The sequence below is a fragment of the Saccopteryx leptura genome, chromosome 3, assembly GCF_036850995.1.
Source record: "Saccopteryx leptura isolate mSacLep1 chromosome 3, mSacLep1_pri_phased_curated, whole genome shotgun sequence".
In the NCBI taxonomy this organism is placed as follows: Eukaryota; Metazoa; Chordata; class Mammalia; order Chiroptera; family Emballonuridae; genus Saccopteryx; species Saccopteryx leptura.
In genome coordinates, this window is record NC_089505.1 from 340,159,415 (window position 1) to 340,175,290 (window position 15,876).

At 48.6% G+C, this 15,876-nt stretch overlaps 1 long non-coding RNA gene across 1 annotated transcript; it reads left to right on the forward strand.

Annotated features, from left to right (window-relative positions):
* The first annotated feature begins 246 nt into the window (after positions 1 to 246).
* On the forward strand, positions 247 to 4,830 carry LOC136398054 (uncharacterized). The gene is made up of 3 exons (XR_010749970.1): positions 247 to 296; positions 4,107 to 4,221; positions 4,762 to 4,830. It is a non-coding gene; the product is annotated as an uncharacterized lncRNA (long non-coding RNA).
* The last annotated feature ends 11,046 nt before the right edge of the window (positions 4,831 to 15,876 follow it).

A 15,876-nucleotide genomic window follows, 5' to 3' on the forward strand; every position in this document is an offset into this window, starting at 1 on the left:
ACTCTGTTAACATGAGTGGAGTTTATCAACTCTAGGCTTCACAGGAGGGCAGTCTGGCTTGGCCGTTTCCTTGGGGAACCCTGATGTAAATACTTTCCCTCTCACTAATTAGTTTTCCAAGAGACACCTCTCTGCTTGTGCTCTGGAAGGTGAGGCAGGGAAGAACCCTTGCAGAGTCTCAGCACAGGTAAGAACACAGTTTCTTACCTCATTGTGGTTTGTTTGTTTTTGTTTTTTGCAGATGATAAATCCTGTCTTCTGCCAGATGAGGAAGAGCTGTTAAAAGACTACTCAAAGTATGGTAGAAGTTCTACGCATATAATTTCTCTTTAAACTGCGTTCAAACAATTTTCCTGGTTTTAATGCCAATTATCTGCCCCCTTGCCTCACCTCCACTTTGAAAGTTTCCTGGTGCCACCAATTTCTGAGACTTTGAAGGTGTAAATTGTATTGGTTTTGAGTTCCCTCACGACCTACTTTGGAGTCAGCTTTCTCCAGGCTGTTAAATCAGTTAGCACTTACCTAATGGTGCCCAGCTCTCCAGATTTTGTGGTTGTTTTGTCTCCTCCCCATCTCACCATCCTCGTGGGTTTAGGTTAAAGACAATCACTTTACTGTTAATTTTGTGGGACTTCACGAGGAGTAACAATAGATGCATGTGCTCGCCCACTCAGTAACCAACTCCCCCCCCTGACTCCACCCCCCTCTGATATTGCTCTCACTTAGTCACCTGTGACCCCCACGTTCTCAAATCCAACCAACCGTGTTTCATCCCTGACTTTCACACTCTCAGCAGCCTTAGTTAAGACCAAATTCTCTCTTCTTGGCAGGTGCTCTTCTCTTGGCTTCTGGAACAACAAACACATCTTTTTGATTTTCTCCCTGCTTCTCAGATGCCCCCTTCTCAGTTTTTTTCTTAGTTCATTTTCCTCTATCCATTCTATAAAGGGTGGTGTCCTCAGGGCTGATCCTAGGCCATCCTCCCTCCTCTCCGCACTTACTCCTTCAGGAATCTCACTCTTGGCCCTGGCCGGTTGGCTCAGCGGTAGAGTGTCGGCCTGGCATGCGGGGGACCCGGGTTCTATTCCCGGCCAGGGCACACAGGAGAAGCGCCCATTTGCTTCTCCACCCCCCCTCCTTCCTCTCTGTCTCTCTCTTCCCCTCCCGCAGCCAAGGCTCCATTGGAGCAAAGATGGGCCGGGCGCTGGGGATGGCTCCTTGGCCTCTGCCCCAGGCACTGGAGTGGCTCTGGTCACAGCAGAACGACGCCCTGGAGGGGCAGAGCATCGCCCCCTGGTGGGCAGAGCGTCGCCCCTGGTGGGCGTGCCGGGTGGATCCCGGTCGGGCGCATGCGGGAGTCTGTCTGACTGTCTCTCCCCGTTTCCAGCTTCAGGAAAAAAAAAAAAAAGGAATCTCACTCTTTTGTTCATGGCACCAACACCGGCCTCCTTTGATTACCCAATTTTTCTATCCAATTGCCTAAGTATCTCCCAGGCATGTTTAACTTTAAATCATGTATTCAAAACAGAACTCCTTTGTTGGGATTTTTGATTACTGATTCAATCTCCTTACTACGGATTGGTCTATTCAGGTTTTTCATTTCTTCCTGATTCAGTCTTGGTAGGTTTTACGTTTTTAAGAATTTTCCCATTTCTTCTAGGTTGTCCAGGAACTTGTTGGCATCTAGTTGTTTCTCATAGCTTCTTATGAACCTTTCCATTTCTGTGTCTCAGTTGCAATGTCTTCTTTTTCATTTGTAATTTGGTTGATTTGCAAAACAGAACCCCTGATATTTTTGTCTCTAAATTTATTCCTCATCAAGTTTTCCTCACCTGCCCAGATATACAAGCAGAAATTGGAGAATCAGTCTATTTTTCCCTATTCCTTACACTCAACATCCAAAACACCAACCAGCCTTCTTGACTCTACCTCTGTAATGTGTCTTCAGTCTATCCATTTTCTCCATCTTCGCTGCCATCCCCTGAATCTATATAAACCATCTCTTGCCTTGACTATTACAACAGTCTCTGAACTGGTCTCCCAACTTTTTCTCTTGGTTCCCTAAAATCTGTCCCCCATACAAATGATCTTTTAAAAACTGAGTATTCTCTTTTCTGATGAAAATATTTTCCTTGTTCTTAAAATCCAAACTTGTTACCATGATTTACACCAGACACAGTGGCTTTCCTACTAGAGACCCTTGTGGTTTCCCTTGGTAACACCGCTTCTTCTGGGTACCACAGTCTCCTGTTAGGACATGGAGCCCTCCAGGTGCCAACGCACAGATCTCTCCTATTTTTGTATATTTCATCTGGTTAGTAGAGTGCCAGGGAAGTGAAATTCATGCCTTCATAGCAAACAGCTTTGAGTGAAAACTGCTTTCTAGTTTTGCTTATGGACTCCTCCTTTCAATAGATTTGGACACAGGTTCACAGAGGAGGGCAGTTCGGGAGGCTGGGGTTTGAGTGGGCAGGAGGTGAATCTGAGTTACAGCACTGGGTGGCACTAACAACCATTTTTCTTATCAACAGCTAAGACCTTGCTTTTTGAGCAAGATGCTCTTCCCAACAGACTCCTCCATCTTTCAAGCAATCACAGTTCACCAGAATCTTTGTCTAAAAATTTAGGGGTCCCCAAACTTTTTACACAGGGGGCCAGTTCACTGTCCCTCAGACTGTTGGAGGGCCGCCACATACAGTGCTCTTCTCACTGACCACCAATGAAAGAGGTGCCCCTTCTGGAAGTGCGGCAGGGGGCCGGATAAATGGCCTCAGAGGGCTGCATGCGGCCCGTGGGCCGTAGTTTGAGGACGCCTGGTACGTAGTTGGTTATCACCACCTACTTTTAAAAAATTCTCTAATTACCCTATTTCCCTCTAGAATATCAGCATATATTCTTGAGGGTCCAAAAGAGATACTGGTGTTCCACCCCCACCCACCCAATCTGGGGCATATTCAATAAGGTCCTTTTTAAAATTTGTGATCCTAAAGTTCTATTTCTATTTGAGATGCTTTGATAAGTGTGAAACCACCTGTTTTCTGACCTACGAGATAGCAGCAATTCTCTAAGATTCAGAAGTGACTTGTTTGCTGATAGCTGAGAACTTGAAATGCACATCAGCTAATTCAACCTCATGAAATAATCTATCAGGAGGTAAAATCAACAATGCAGATAATTCAGATATCCTACCAGCCCACACAATTTTCACTAGGCTCATTTCTCCCTGGGGCAGGCAGGAGAGCACCCTGTGCAACATAGACAATAAACACAATCAAATTATCGTTCTTATATTCATGGCTTGTTCCTGGGTTTGGCCATATGTTTATGAGGGAATTCTAAATTGTGGAAGAAGTATTTTTCACTCTATTTCCAGTAACTGTTCTATTTTTCTCTGAATTCACTATAGGATTACACATAGCATAGATACTGCTTGGAACTGGAACATTTCTCCCAAGGCCCTTAGTAATCTTCCTTTTTCTTCCCTTGAAGAGCAGGAGAGCACATGGAATTTTCTTGCAATGAGGTTGCCCTTGAAGAAGATTTCATGGGCTCCATCTGGGTGAGGGACATGCACAGTGACTTAGAAGTTTGTAGCTCCCTGGGAACAACTCTTAGATTGGAGATTGGCAATATGATCATTGCATGGACTTTAGTGTCATAGAGGCCTGGGTTTAAATACTGGCTCTGGCATTATGGTTGATATTGGACAAATCACAAATCATTTATCCTTCCTAAGTCTTAGTGTTCTCATTGTGAAAATGGGACTTTTAAAAGCACCTTTGTCTTAGTGTTGCTATGAAGATTACATGAAGTAATCTGTATTCAAAGTACTTATTGTACAGAGATGGGGCCATAAATGTTAGCTATCATTAGTCATCAGAGCCAGGTGGAGAACTGTGCCTTCCTCAGACTGTAGCAGTTCTGTGGAAGCCTGTCCGTGTGCACCAAAGAGCCAGCTGATGCACTGTTTATCAGAAGGGCTGTCCTTGCAGGGATGTATACCCTTCAGGGTCTCCTGTTGGTTTCCATGGTTGACTCTGGGTGCAAAATGTGCTGCATCTGTGCAGAAAGCTGGTCCTGCCTGTGACTTTTGCTTCTTTGGCCAGAGGTGGGACACAAAGAGAGGGAGAGCTGCCCCCCACATTTGGAGTTCCATTGGGAGTTAGCGCTCTGTCTTGCTCTGAGGATGCAAGCGCTCTCAAGGACATTGTGAGAGAGCAGGTAAGGGCAGTCCTGCAATGTCAAAGCAGAACAGAAATTAGACCTAGCTATACTAGTTAGTCAAGGGATAACAATGATAAGAATAAAATATTTTTTGGCCCTGGCCAGTTAGCTCAGTGGGTAGAGCATTGGCCCAGTGTGCAGACGTCCTGGGTTTGATCCCTGGTCAGGGCACACATGAGAAGCAACCATCAGCTTCTCTTCCCCTCCCTTTCCCCCTTCTCTTACTCTTCCCTTCCCATAAGGGCACATGCAAGAGTCTATCTCCCCTCCTCTCACTTAAAAAAAAAAAGAATTAAACATTTCTAAAGATTAAAATAATAGCCTGTTCAGAACTTACCATGCACTGGCCTGCTTCCCGACAACACTGTGAAGCTGATACCCTGCCCATTTCCAGTTGTAGATGAGCTGAAAGACAGAAAAGTACCTATGGTCTTATAGTTGGTAAGCATCAGAGTCAGAATTTGAACACAGGTTTGTTTGAGGGGGAAAAGGAATGTAAAAACATTCTAGTCTCTCTTTAATTACCCCCAAACACAGGCGGTCTCAGACCAACCCCTCTAATGGGCAGTGTAGGGGAGCTTCAGGCATATGGACAACTTCCGCCCTCAGATGCCCTGTGGGCACCCCATCAGCCCCTGAGCTGCCCGCTCCCTCCGCTCCCGCCGGAGGAGCGGTTTCAATAGGTAATTACAAATGAAAGACCTGGTTGTCTGCTCTGCTCATTTCTTTCTCCTTCCTCCTATTTACTATAATCAGGACGTCCTGTTTTTCATTTAGAATAGGCAATTACTTTTCTGTCGACTGAAGACTCGTGGAAGCAGACTGAGCCTCATTTCTACAGTCATTTACAGGGACGGGATTGAGAGATAGCCTGACTCCCCAGCGTCTCTCCCCCTCTCGTCATATACCTTATCTGATGATGACATCAATCACAGCAGCAACAGCCAACATGGCAATGACAGTGTAAATGACTGTGGCGCTTTCTCCCTTATCTGGAAAATGATGACTACAATTCTCCATCTGTTCCCCTGAGCTGCACTGTGGTGTGGTCTAACTTTATACAGAAGTATAGTTAACAGCCTGCCCCACCCTAGGGGTGGTATAATAAACACGAAAATAAATTTGTGTTTTTCCACTTGCCTGGGACTCATTTTCATTTGCAAAGCAACTCTTTTTTAAAGGAAGTGAATAAGAGGTACCACGTCTCTTTAATGCCAGAGGGTCCAGGTTAGCTGTCATATAATTAAGCAAATAGCAAACAAAACTTGTCTGGAAGTGCTTTCTCTTCTTTCTGATGAAAAATCTCAATTATCTGACCTACTTTATGCTATGCAAACATTTTTGAGAACCTTCAAAAGCCCCAAGAAACAGTTTGTCTCCATGTTCCTGGCCATGGTCAGAAGTGAGAACATTCTAGTCCACATCTTGAGCTTTGCCTTAGAAACCCAAGCCCTGTGCTCCTGGGATCCTGGCATTGCAAACTAGCAATCTTCTGCCAAAAGCACCAGCCAAACTCTATTCCATCTATTTCAGTTCTTCTCTTTTCATCAGAATATATTTTTACAGGTGCATGCTGATTCTCAAACTACTCTTCAGCTTCATATGTTGTTAAAATCTTCATGGGTTCAAGGTGAAAGTGTAATCAGAGAAAGCTGATGAACGGGAACGGGACCACTGATCTTTTCCCTCTCCCCACCACCTCTCATTTTTTTTAAGTGAGAGGAAAGGAGATAGAGACAGACTCCACATGTGCACCAGCAGGAGTCCACCCAGCAACCCCTGTCTGGGCTGATGCTCAAATCAACCTAGCTATTCTCAGCATCTGAGGCTGACGCGTTCAGACCAACCGTGCTATCCCTCAGCACCCAGGCCAACTTCAAACCAATCGAGCCACTGGCTGAGAAAGGGGAGAGGGAGAGGAAAAGAAGCAGATGATCTCTCCTCCTGTGTGCCCTGACTGGGGCTCAAACCCTGGACATCTGTACACCAGGCCAACACTCTATTCACTGAGCCAACCAGCCAGGGACTGCCATTGATGTTAATTAACATTGTGGAAGGCATTATTTAAATCTAGAGAAAACACTTTGTCCACACTCAGGAAAAAGTAACAATCTCCCCTTCCCTTTTTTCTAAAGAGAAGTAAGATTCCATGTGTGTGGACTAAGAGATCTAGGCTCTAATCATTCTCTCTCTGACATTTAGAGTAACCTTTGGCAAATTACTCAACCTTTCCTTGTTCCAGGTGAAGAGGAAGTACAGAGGACAGTATTATTAATTTACCCAGTACAATGTTAGAAGACACAGATAATGATGGCTCTAATGGTCCTTAAGAATATGTAATGTGGCCCTGGCTGTCTGGCTCAGTGATAGAGCGTCAGCCTGGCGTGCAGGAGTCCCGGGTTCGATTCCCGGCCAGGGCACACAGGAGAAGTGCCCATCTGCTTCTCCACCCCTCCCCCTCTCCTTCCTCTCTGTCTCTCTCTTCCCCTCCTGGAGCCAGGGCTCCATTGGAGCAAAGATGGCCCAGGCGCTGGGGATGGCTCCTTGGCCTCTGCCCCAGGCGCTAGAATGGCTCTGGTTGCAACAGAGCAACACCCCAGATGGGCAGAGTGTCGCCCCCTGGTGGGCATGCCGGGTGGATCCCGATTGGGCACATGAGAGTCTGTCTGACTGCCTCCCCGTTTCTAACTTCAGAAAAATACAAAAATACAAAAAAAAAAAAAGAATATGTAATGGATATTTTATCAAAATTTCTCCAGGTTTTCAGAATTCTCTTGGAATGAGTACTGTGAGAATATGACTTTCTGTTCTCACCCCGATCTAGTCCCCTTCTATTACAGTTCACAACTTGAAGTTGTTCTGTCATTTAAAAAAAAATTACCCATCCACCTCATCATCACCAGATTTTTCTCTCCAAGCCATTTCCAGCAGAATGTGCCTCAGAGAATAAATCAGATATTCATTGCATCTTATCAATGAAAGGAAGTATTATATAATGAAATCAGAAACTTAGAAACATCAGCAGCTGCTTTGTCCTGGGTTTTCATTTGGGGTGTGATGAAGTGCCACCAGACATTAATTCAGGCAGCGGGACAAATTCTGAAGACATTGAAAGAACTCGCCAAATCTCTTTAACCCAATGTTGCTGACCTCTCTTCTTGTGAGAATTACTTGGTTTAAAGATTAGTGGAGGAAGAATTTATAGTGTTTAGTTTCACATTTGAATTTCATTTCCTATATTAATGTTTTATGGTAACATATCCAATTACTTTTTTGGGGGGGGGTAAAATTTCCTCTCTCACCTTTTCTAACTTCTTAAACCAAGTCAAAAACTCATGTATCCTCTTGCCATTTTAATAATTCAGTTTCCCTTGTTCATCCCATCTGTCTGCAACACCTCAATTCCAGGTGTACCATGTTTCTGCCTGGAGCTGGAGTCATTCTTCACAGGTGAGAGATGCATGAATGGGCCTGTGTCAAATGACACTGCTGACTTTTTTACCCAGGGGTAGGAAGTGGAATCAGAATTTGTGCTTTAGGGTGCTAACTCCAAGCTCTCTTCTTTTTACCACAAAATTGCAATTTGTAGATCAATGAGGGTGTGCCAGCTAGCCAGGACGGGGGACTTGATGGTGGCGGGGAGGCAGTGCTCAGTGGAAAGTGCTTTAAAATCCTCCAGAGGGACGACAGGGGGTGTGGTGGGGCACTTGCAAAGGTATGGCATTCAGGGCGAGAGAGACTTACCTGGGGTCTGCACCCCATTTGCCAGAATTATTGCTGCTACTGCTCCTCATTTATATTACTTTTTCACAGGGAAAAACTGAAACTTACAAGGCAGTGAATCCAGCTTTACTATCTTTCAGACAACTCATCCTGACAGCAGGTTTAGGGTCGTATGCAGCATCTGTTCTGTCCTGGACCCTGACTAAAGGTCTCTTCCCTCGACTCACAACATTGGGGCAGACCCCAGTGATTCTGGGTCACAGAAATAAGACCTGGAGGTGGAATGGTTTGGGGACTCTAGAAATGAGCCAGGGGTGGTACTCACCACAAAGGGTCTTAAAGCCACAGATACATTATTTTGAGAATCCCACCAGGTAACAAATATCACTCAGCAATAGCTTTTAAAGGCATAGTAAAAAATAAATAAATAAAGGCATAGTCTACTGTATGGCTCTGGATAGCTTTGGCTGAGGTTTTTCAATTTCCTGTTACAACCTCCCCCCCCCTTAGAATAATTCATTCTTTTTGTTGCTTTTAAAATTGATGGTAAAAGATGAGCAGTTGATACCATTCAAAATAGAAAGTCTGAAGAGATGGTTTAAAATAATTTATTATATTTCTATAATTATATTTAATTTATTACATTTATTGAAGTTTTGGGAGAATATTCAATGCCAACTCAAAGAGTTGTAGTTAAAAGAACACTGAGCCATTGGTCAGAGGCTCCAAGCTGCCGTTGAAACTTCAGCTCTGTCGGAAATAACAACTCACTCTGTGACTTTGGGCGATTCCACAAACCTCTCTGAGCTATGATGTCCTAGCTGGTGAAAACAAAGGACTGGATCAACTGATCTCTAAGTTTTTTGGACTTAAAATGTCTCAGAATTTATGGTGTATGTGATAGCAAGAAGAGAGGCCATTGGAAAAAAAAACAACAGATGGTTGCTCCAGAGATAAATGATTACGTAACAATGGTAGTAAGAAATTTTATTTGCAGAAATGCTGTCAGTAGTAACATCAGAAAGGAAGGAAGAAGGAAGGAGGGCAAACAAAAAAGACTACCATTTTCCGAACTTCTGCTGGGTGCTAAGCACCTTCGCAGTGATCTCATATGAGATCACTCCTTTCAGATATTTCTTCCTTGAAAGAGAGAGATGCCACTGTTGTTCCTTGCTCTGAACATGCAGCAATCGCCAACACTGATGGAGGCTTCCTGTGTGCCAGGTGAGTGCTTTCCAAGCACTTTACACATCCTCACACAATTACCGCCATTCACAGCTGAGAAAATGGAGACTCCTAGAAAACGGAGGCGCGGGTCCTGGAGGATCTTCCAAAGCTGAGTGTGCGCCGTATCTCCATCCATCAAGTCTCTGACATGCCTGAAGAAAGTGTTAAGCGGTGACTGGAATATCAAACTAGGAGTCAGAAGCTGGGACAGAGATAAGTTGCTTTTCATAAGAAAAGGAGCAAGACCAGGACAGGGGAGACTGAGGTGGAAGTGGGGAGCCAGGTGTTGGGAAGTGAAGATAATCACTAGAAAATCAAAGCAGGAAATCAAAATATTTGGGGAAAGAAATGTTTCTTCAGATATCTTTCACAGGCTGATGCCTCCTAAATTTATTTTTCTAGCCTCTATCTTGAGTTCCAGATTTGGAGCCATGTGGTCATGAAAACTAGCCTTTATAGAGCTACTTTTGCTATATTCAGGTAACGAGGTTGTTTTACGTATGTAAACTCAAATTTCACAGGCATCTCAAATTCAATCACAACAGCACTCCTCATCCACCTGCCACTTCCAGCCCTCTCCACCCCAATAAATTTCTTACCAGAGGTTTGCCTCTAGTATTCCTCTTCTCAGTAACTGGCCATCCTATTCACCCAACGCCTCGAACCATCCACTGTCATCAGCTCTCTCTGGAGTCTCCCAGTGCTCTCCCAGGTCCCACTCTGCCTCTCTGGAGTCTCCCAGATCCCACTCTGCCTCCCTGGAGTCTCCCAGTGCTCTCCCAGGTCCCACTCTGCCTCCCAGGAGTCTCCCAGTGCTCTCCCAGATCCCACTGTGCCTCCCTGGAGTCTCCCAGTGCTCTCCCAGATCCCACTCTGCCTCTCCGGAGTCTCCCAGTGCTCTCCCAGATCCCACTCTGCCTCTCCGGAGTCTCCCAGTGCTCTCCCAGATCCCACTCTGCCTCTCCTGAGTCTCCCAGTGCTCTCCCAGATCCCACTGTGCCTCCCTGGAGTCTCCCAGTGCTCTCCCAGATCCCACTCTGCCTCTCATGAGTCTCCCAGTGCTCTCCCAGATCCCACCCTGCCTCTCCGGAGTCTCCCAGTGCTCTCCCAGATCCCACTCTGCCTCTCATGAGTCTCCCAGTGCTCTCCCAGATCCCACTCTGCCTCCCTGGAGTCTCCCAGTACTCTCCCAGATCCCACTCTGCCTCTCTGGAGTCTCCCAGTGCTCTCCCAGATCCCACTGTGCCTCCCTGGAGTCTCCCAGTACTCTCCCAGATCCCACTCTGCCTCCCTGGAGTCTCCCAGTGCTCTCCCAGATCCCACTCTGCCTCTCCGGAGTCTCCCAGTGCTCTCCCAGATCCCACTCTGCCTCCCTGGAGTCTCCCAGTGCTCTCCCAGATCCCACTCTGCCTCTCCGGAGTCTCCCAGTGCTCTCCCAGATCCCACTCTGCCTCTCCGGAGTCTCCCAGTGCTCTCCCAGATCCCACTCTGCCTCTCATGAGTCTCCCAGTGCTCTCCCAGATCCCACTCTGCCTCCCTGGAGTCTCCCAGTACTCTCCCAGATCCCACTCTGCCTCCCTGGAGTCTCCCAGTACTCTCCCAGATCCCACTCTGCCTCCCTGGAGTCTCCCAGTGCTCTCCCAGATCCCACTCTGCCTCCCTGGAGTCTCCCAGTGCTCTCCCAGATCCCACTCTGCCTCTCATGAGTCTCCCAGTGCTCTCCCAGATCCCACTCTGCCTCTCATGAGTCTCCCAGTGCTCTCCCAGATCCCACTCTGCCTCCCTGGAGTCTCCCAGTGCTCTCCCAGATCCCACTCTGCCTCCCTGGAGTCTCCCAGTGCTCTCCCAGATCCCACTGTGCCTCTCCTGAGTCTCCCAGTGCTCTCCCAGATCCCACTCTGCCTCTCCGGAGTCTCCCAGTGCTCTCCCAGATCCCACTCTGCCTCTCCGGAGTCTCCCAGTGCTCTCCCAGATCCCACTCTGCCTCCCTGGAGTCTCCCAGTGCTCTCCCAGATCCCACTCTGCCTCCCTGGAGTCTCCCAGTGCTCTCCCAGATCCCACTCTGCCTCCCTGGAGTCTCCCAGTGCTCTCCCAGATCCCACTCTGCCTCCCTGGAGTCTCCCAGTGCTCTCCCAGATCCCACTCTGCCTCCCTGGAGTCTCCCAGTGCTCTCCCAGATCCCACTCTGCCTCCCTGGAGTCTCCCAGTGCTCTCCCAGATCCCACTCTGCCTCTCTGGAGTCTCCCAGTGCTCTCCCAGATCCCACTCTGCCTCTCATGAGTCTCCCAGTGCTCTCCCAGATCCCACCCTGCCTCTCCGGAGTCTCCCAGTGCTCTCCCAGATCCCACTCTGCCTCTCTGGAGTCTCCCAGTGCTCTCCCAGATCCCACTCTGCCTCCCTGGAGTCTCCCAGTGCTCTCCCAGATCCCACTCTGCCTCTCTGGAGTCTCCCAGTGCTCTCCCAGATCCCACTCTGCCTCCCTGGGGTCTCCCAGTGCTCTCCCAGATCCCACTCTGCCTCTCTGGAGTCTCCCAGTGCTCTCCCAGATCCCACTCTGCCTCTCTGGAGTCTCCCAGTGCTCTCCCAGATCCCACTCTGCCTCTCTGGGGTCTCCCAGTGCTCTCCCAGATCCCACTCTGCCTCTCTGGAGTCTCCCAGTGCTCTCCCAGATCCCACTCTGCCTCTCTGGAGTCTCCCAGTGCTCTCCCAGATCCCACTCTGCCTCTCCGGAGTCTCCCAGTGCTCTCCCAGATCCCACTCTGCCTCTCCTGAGTCTCCCAGTGCTCTCCCAGATCCCACCCTGCCTCTCCGGAGTCTCCCAGTGCTCTCCCAGATCCCACTCTGCCTCTCTGGAGTCTCCCAGTGCTCTCCCAGATCCCACTCTGCCTCCCTGGAGTCTCCCAGTGCTCTCTCAGACCCCACTCTGCCTCTCTGGAGTCTCCCAGTGCTCTCCCAGATCCCACTCTGCCTCTCTGGAGTCTCCCAGTGCTCTCCCAGATCCCACTCTGCCTCTCTGGAGTCTCCCATTGCTCTCCCAGATCCCACTCTGCCTCTCATGAGTCTCCCAGTGCTCTCCCAGATCCCACTCTGCCTCCCTGGAGTCTCCCAGTGCTCTCCCAGATCCCACTCTGCCTCCCTGGAGTCTCCCAGTGCTCTCCCAGATCCCACTCTGCCTCTCCTGAGTCTCCCAGTGCTCTCCCAGATCCCACTCTGCCTCCCTGGAGTCTCCCAGTGCTCTCCCAGATCCCACTCTGCCTCCCTGGAGTCTCCCAGTGCTCTCCCAGATCCCACTCTGCCTCTCCTGAGTCTCCCAGTGCTCTCCCAGATCCCACTCTGCCTCTCTGGGGTCTCCCAGTGCTCTCCCAGATCCCACTCTGTCTCTCTGGAGTCTCCCAGTGCTCTCCCAGATCCCACTCTGCCTCTCTGGAGTCTCCCAGTGCTCTCCCAGATCCCACTGTGCCTCCCTGGAGTCTCCCAGTACTCTCCCAGATCCCACTCTGCCTCCCTGGAGTCTCCCAGTGCTCTCCCAGATCCCACTCTGCCTCTCCTGAGTCTCCCAGTGCTCTCCCAGATCCCACTCTGCCTCTCTGGAGTCTCCCAGTGCTCTCCCAGATCCCACTCTGCCTCCCTGGAGTCTCCCAGTGCTCTCCCAGATCCCACTCTGCCTCCCTGGAGTCTCCCAGTGCTCTCCCAGATCCCACTCTGCCTCCCTGGAGTCTCCCAGTGCTCTCCCAGATCCCACTCTGCCTCCCTGGAGTCTCCCAGTGCTCTCCCAGATCCCACTGTGCCTCTCCTGAGTCTCCCAGTGCTCTCCCAGATCCCACTCTGCCTCTCTGGAGTCTCCCAGTGCTCTCCCAGATCCCACTCTGCCTCTCCTGAGTCTCCCAGTGCTCTCCCAGATCCCACTCTGCCTCTCCGGAGTCTCCCAGTGCTCTCCCAGATCCCACTCTACCTCCCTGGAGTCTCCCAGTGCTCCCCCAGATCCCACTCTGCCTCTCTGGAATCTCCCAGATCCCGCTCTCCCAGATCCCACTCTGCCTCCCTGGAGTCTCCCAGTGCTCTCCCAGATCCCACTCTGGCCTCTCTGCCCACCCGTCCCGTTCTTCACCTGCCCTCAGTGTGACAGTTTGCTAGAGCAGATCTAATGCTGGCAGTGTGTGGCTTAAAGCCCTCTCACGTTTCCTACTCTGTTAGGATAAAGTTCAAATCCTTTCTTTGGCTGTTTCCACGCACAGGCTGGCCCAGCCTGCTCCTCCACCTCCTCTCATACTTACCTCATTTCCTCTGCTCAGCGGGCTCCAGCTCTAGGGGCCTTCTTCCATTTTCACCAACTGCCTGTCTCCTCCCCAACTCAGGCAGTCTTTCTGTTTGACTCCTCTGCAGACGGTGACATCGCAAAGTAACTGGATAGGAAAGAAGTATCTCACCCTAAATCCGAGGGAAGCAGAGGCTTCTTCAGCGATCTTGAGAATACTCTGTCTCAGAGAGCTGGTTCTTCTTAAACCCAAATATTCAGGGAGAAAGGAAAAAGGGCATAGGGCACCTGAATTCCAACGGGGTGGGGCAGCTACGACATCCTGGAGGACTGCACCACTGCCACCTCACAGCTGAACCAAGGTGACAGGTGGGGCCACCTCGAAAGGAGAAGCAAAGCCTGCAGGGGAAATGCCAGCCTGGGCTCTGGGGTGGGAGCAGGCTTAGCGTGAGGGGGAGGGGACCCTGGTCTTGGCTCAGGGGTCTTTACACACTTCTGCCTTATGGATTCTGATTAGTGCCTGCCAGAGTGATGTCTAATGCTCTGCTCTAAACTGGATCGTCTTTCATCTAAATTAAAATAATTGAAGTGAACTGAATTACTACAGAAAGATTATTTATCCAGGGGACATTTATTGGGGGCCTCCTGTGTGCCAGGTAATGCCCTGGACTCGTCCTATGAACTGGATGCTACATACTGAATGTTATTGACAATGTACTCTAGTCTACACTCTAAAATTATATAGAGTATAACAAATACTATACTTATATATTCTGTATATTTTATAAGATGTATTAAACAGTACACACTACAGTCTATAGACAATAGATAATATACACAATATATTGTATGGATAGTGTTTTGCTATAATAGGTATTTTGTGAATACATGTTGAATGAAGGAAAACATTCAATACCATGTATTCTGGCAGTACCTGGTCATTGAGGATTTATTCTTCCAATCCTCCTTTCTTAGCCCCCTTTATCAGGGAGGTTTCCTTCCTTTATCACATATTCTGGTTCCTTTTAGTAAGTTTGTTTGCCCACCCAAGTCTGAGTGGGGTCTGTACGAGGGAATGGAGGGCTGATGGAAGCTGGGCAGTGGACCCCAGAAAGTCAAGGCCGTCCGGTGGGTTTGGAGGGAAGCCAGCCGTACTTCGCAGCCCCATCCAGCGAGGGTGTCCAGATGTCACACAGTTCCTGGTCTTTTGCTTTCTTGAGAACAAAGTTCTGATCAGGAAGTGGCAGAATAGGAAAGGGTGTTAATGACAGAGTCTACTCCAACTCTTTCAGAAATCATAGGTCCCACTCCTTACTCCCCAAACCAACTAAGACAGGGTGGGCTGTGGCTGCTCCTTAAATATTCTCCCCTAGTTTTCCAGAGTTGAAACACGCTCCAGGGCCGCCTTTCATTTTCCACAACTGGCACCTCCCCAACTCAGATACTTTATTTTATTTATTTATTTATTTATTTATTTATTTATTTATTTATTTTTTTGTATCTCTCCCAAGTTGGAAATGGGGAGGCAATCTGACAGACTCCCGCATGCGCCCGACCGGGATCCACCCGGCACGCCCACCAGGAGGAGACACTCTGCCCACCAGGGCTTCGCTCTGTTGCAACCAGAGGCACCCCAGTGCCTGAGGCAGAGGCCAAGGAGCCATTCTCAGCGCCCAGGCCAACCCTGCTCCAATGGAGCCCTGGCTGCGTGAGGGAAAGAGAGAGACAGAGAGGAAGGAGAAGGGGAGGGGTGGAGAAGCAGATGGGCGCTTCTCCTGTGTGCCCTGGCCTGGAATCGAACCCGGGACTCCTGCACGCCAGGCCGACGCTCTACCACTAAGCCATCCGACCAGGGCCAATACTTTTTAATTTATTTTTTAATTTTTTAAAAAATTGATGAGAGATGTTGATTTGTTGTTCCACTTATTTATGCATTCATTGACTGATTCTTGTATGTGCCCTGACCAGGAACTGAATCTGCAATGTTGGCTTATTTGCACAACGTTCTAACCAACTGAGCTACCCCACCAGGCCCAGGCACTGTGTTTGAACTAGGAAATGAAGTGAGCAATAGTCACTGCTACTGAAATAAGTATGCAGAGAGCCTGGGGTCTCTTCCTCAGTGCTTCAGCTTCCCCCAGAATGGTGAATGGAATCAAGGAGGAAGAAAGGGGAAAAGGAAAGAAGGAAAAGAAAAAGGAAAGAAGGAAAGAAGGAAAGAAGGAAAGAAGGAAGGAAGGAAGGAAGGAAGGAAGGAAGGAAGGAAGGAAGGAAGGAAGGAAAGAAAGAAAGAAAGAAAGAAAGAAAGAAAGAAAGAAAGAAAGAAAGAAAGAAAGAAAGAAAGAAAAAAGAAAAAAGGAAGGCAGGAGGATGGATGGATGGATGGATGGATGGAAGGGAGGATGGATGAATGGGTGAACAGGTGGATGGGCGAATGCATGAATGCT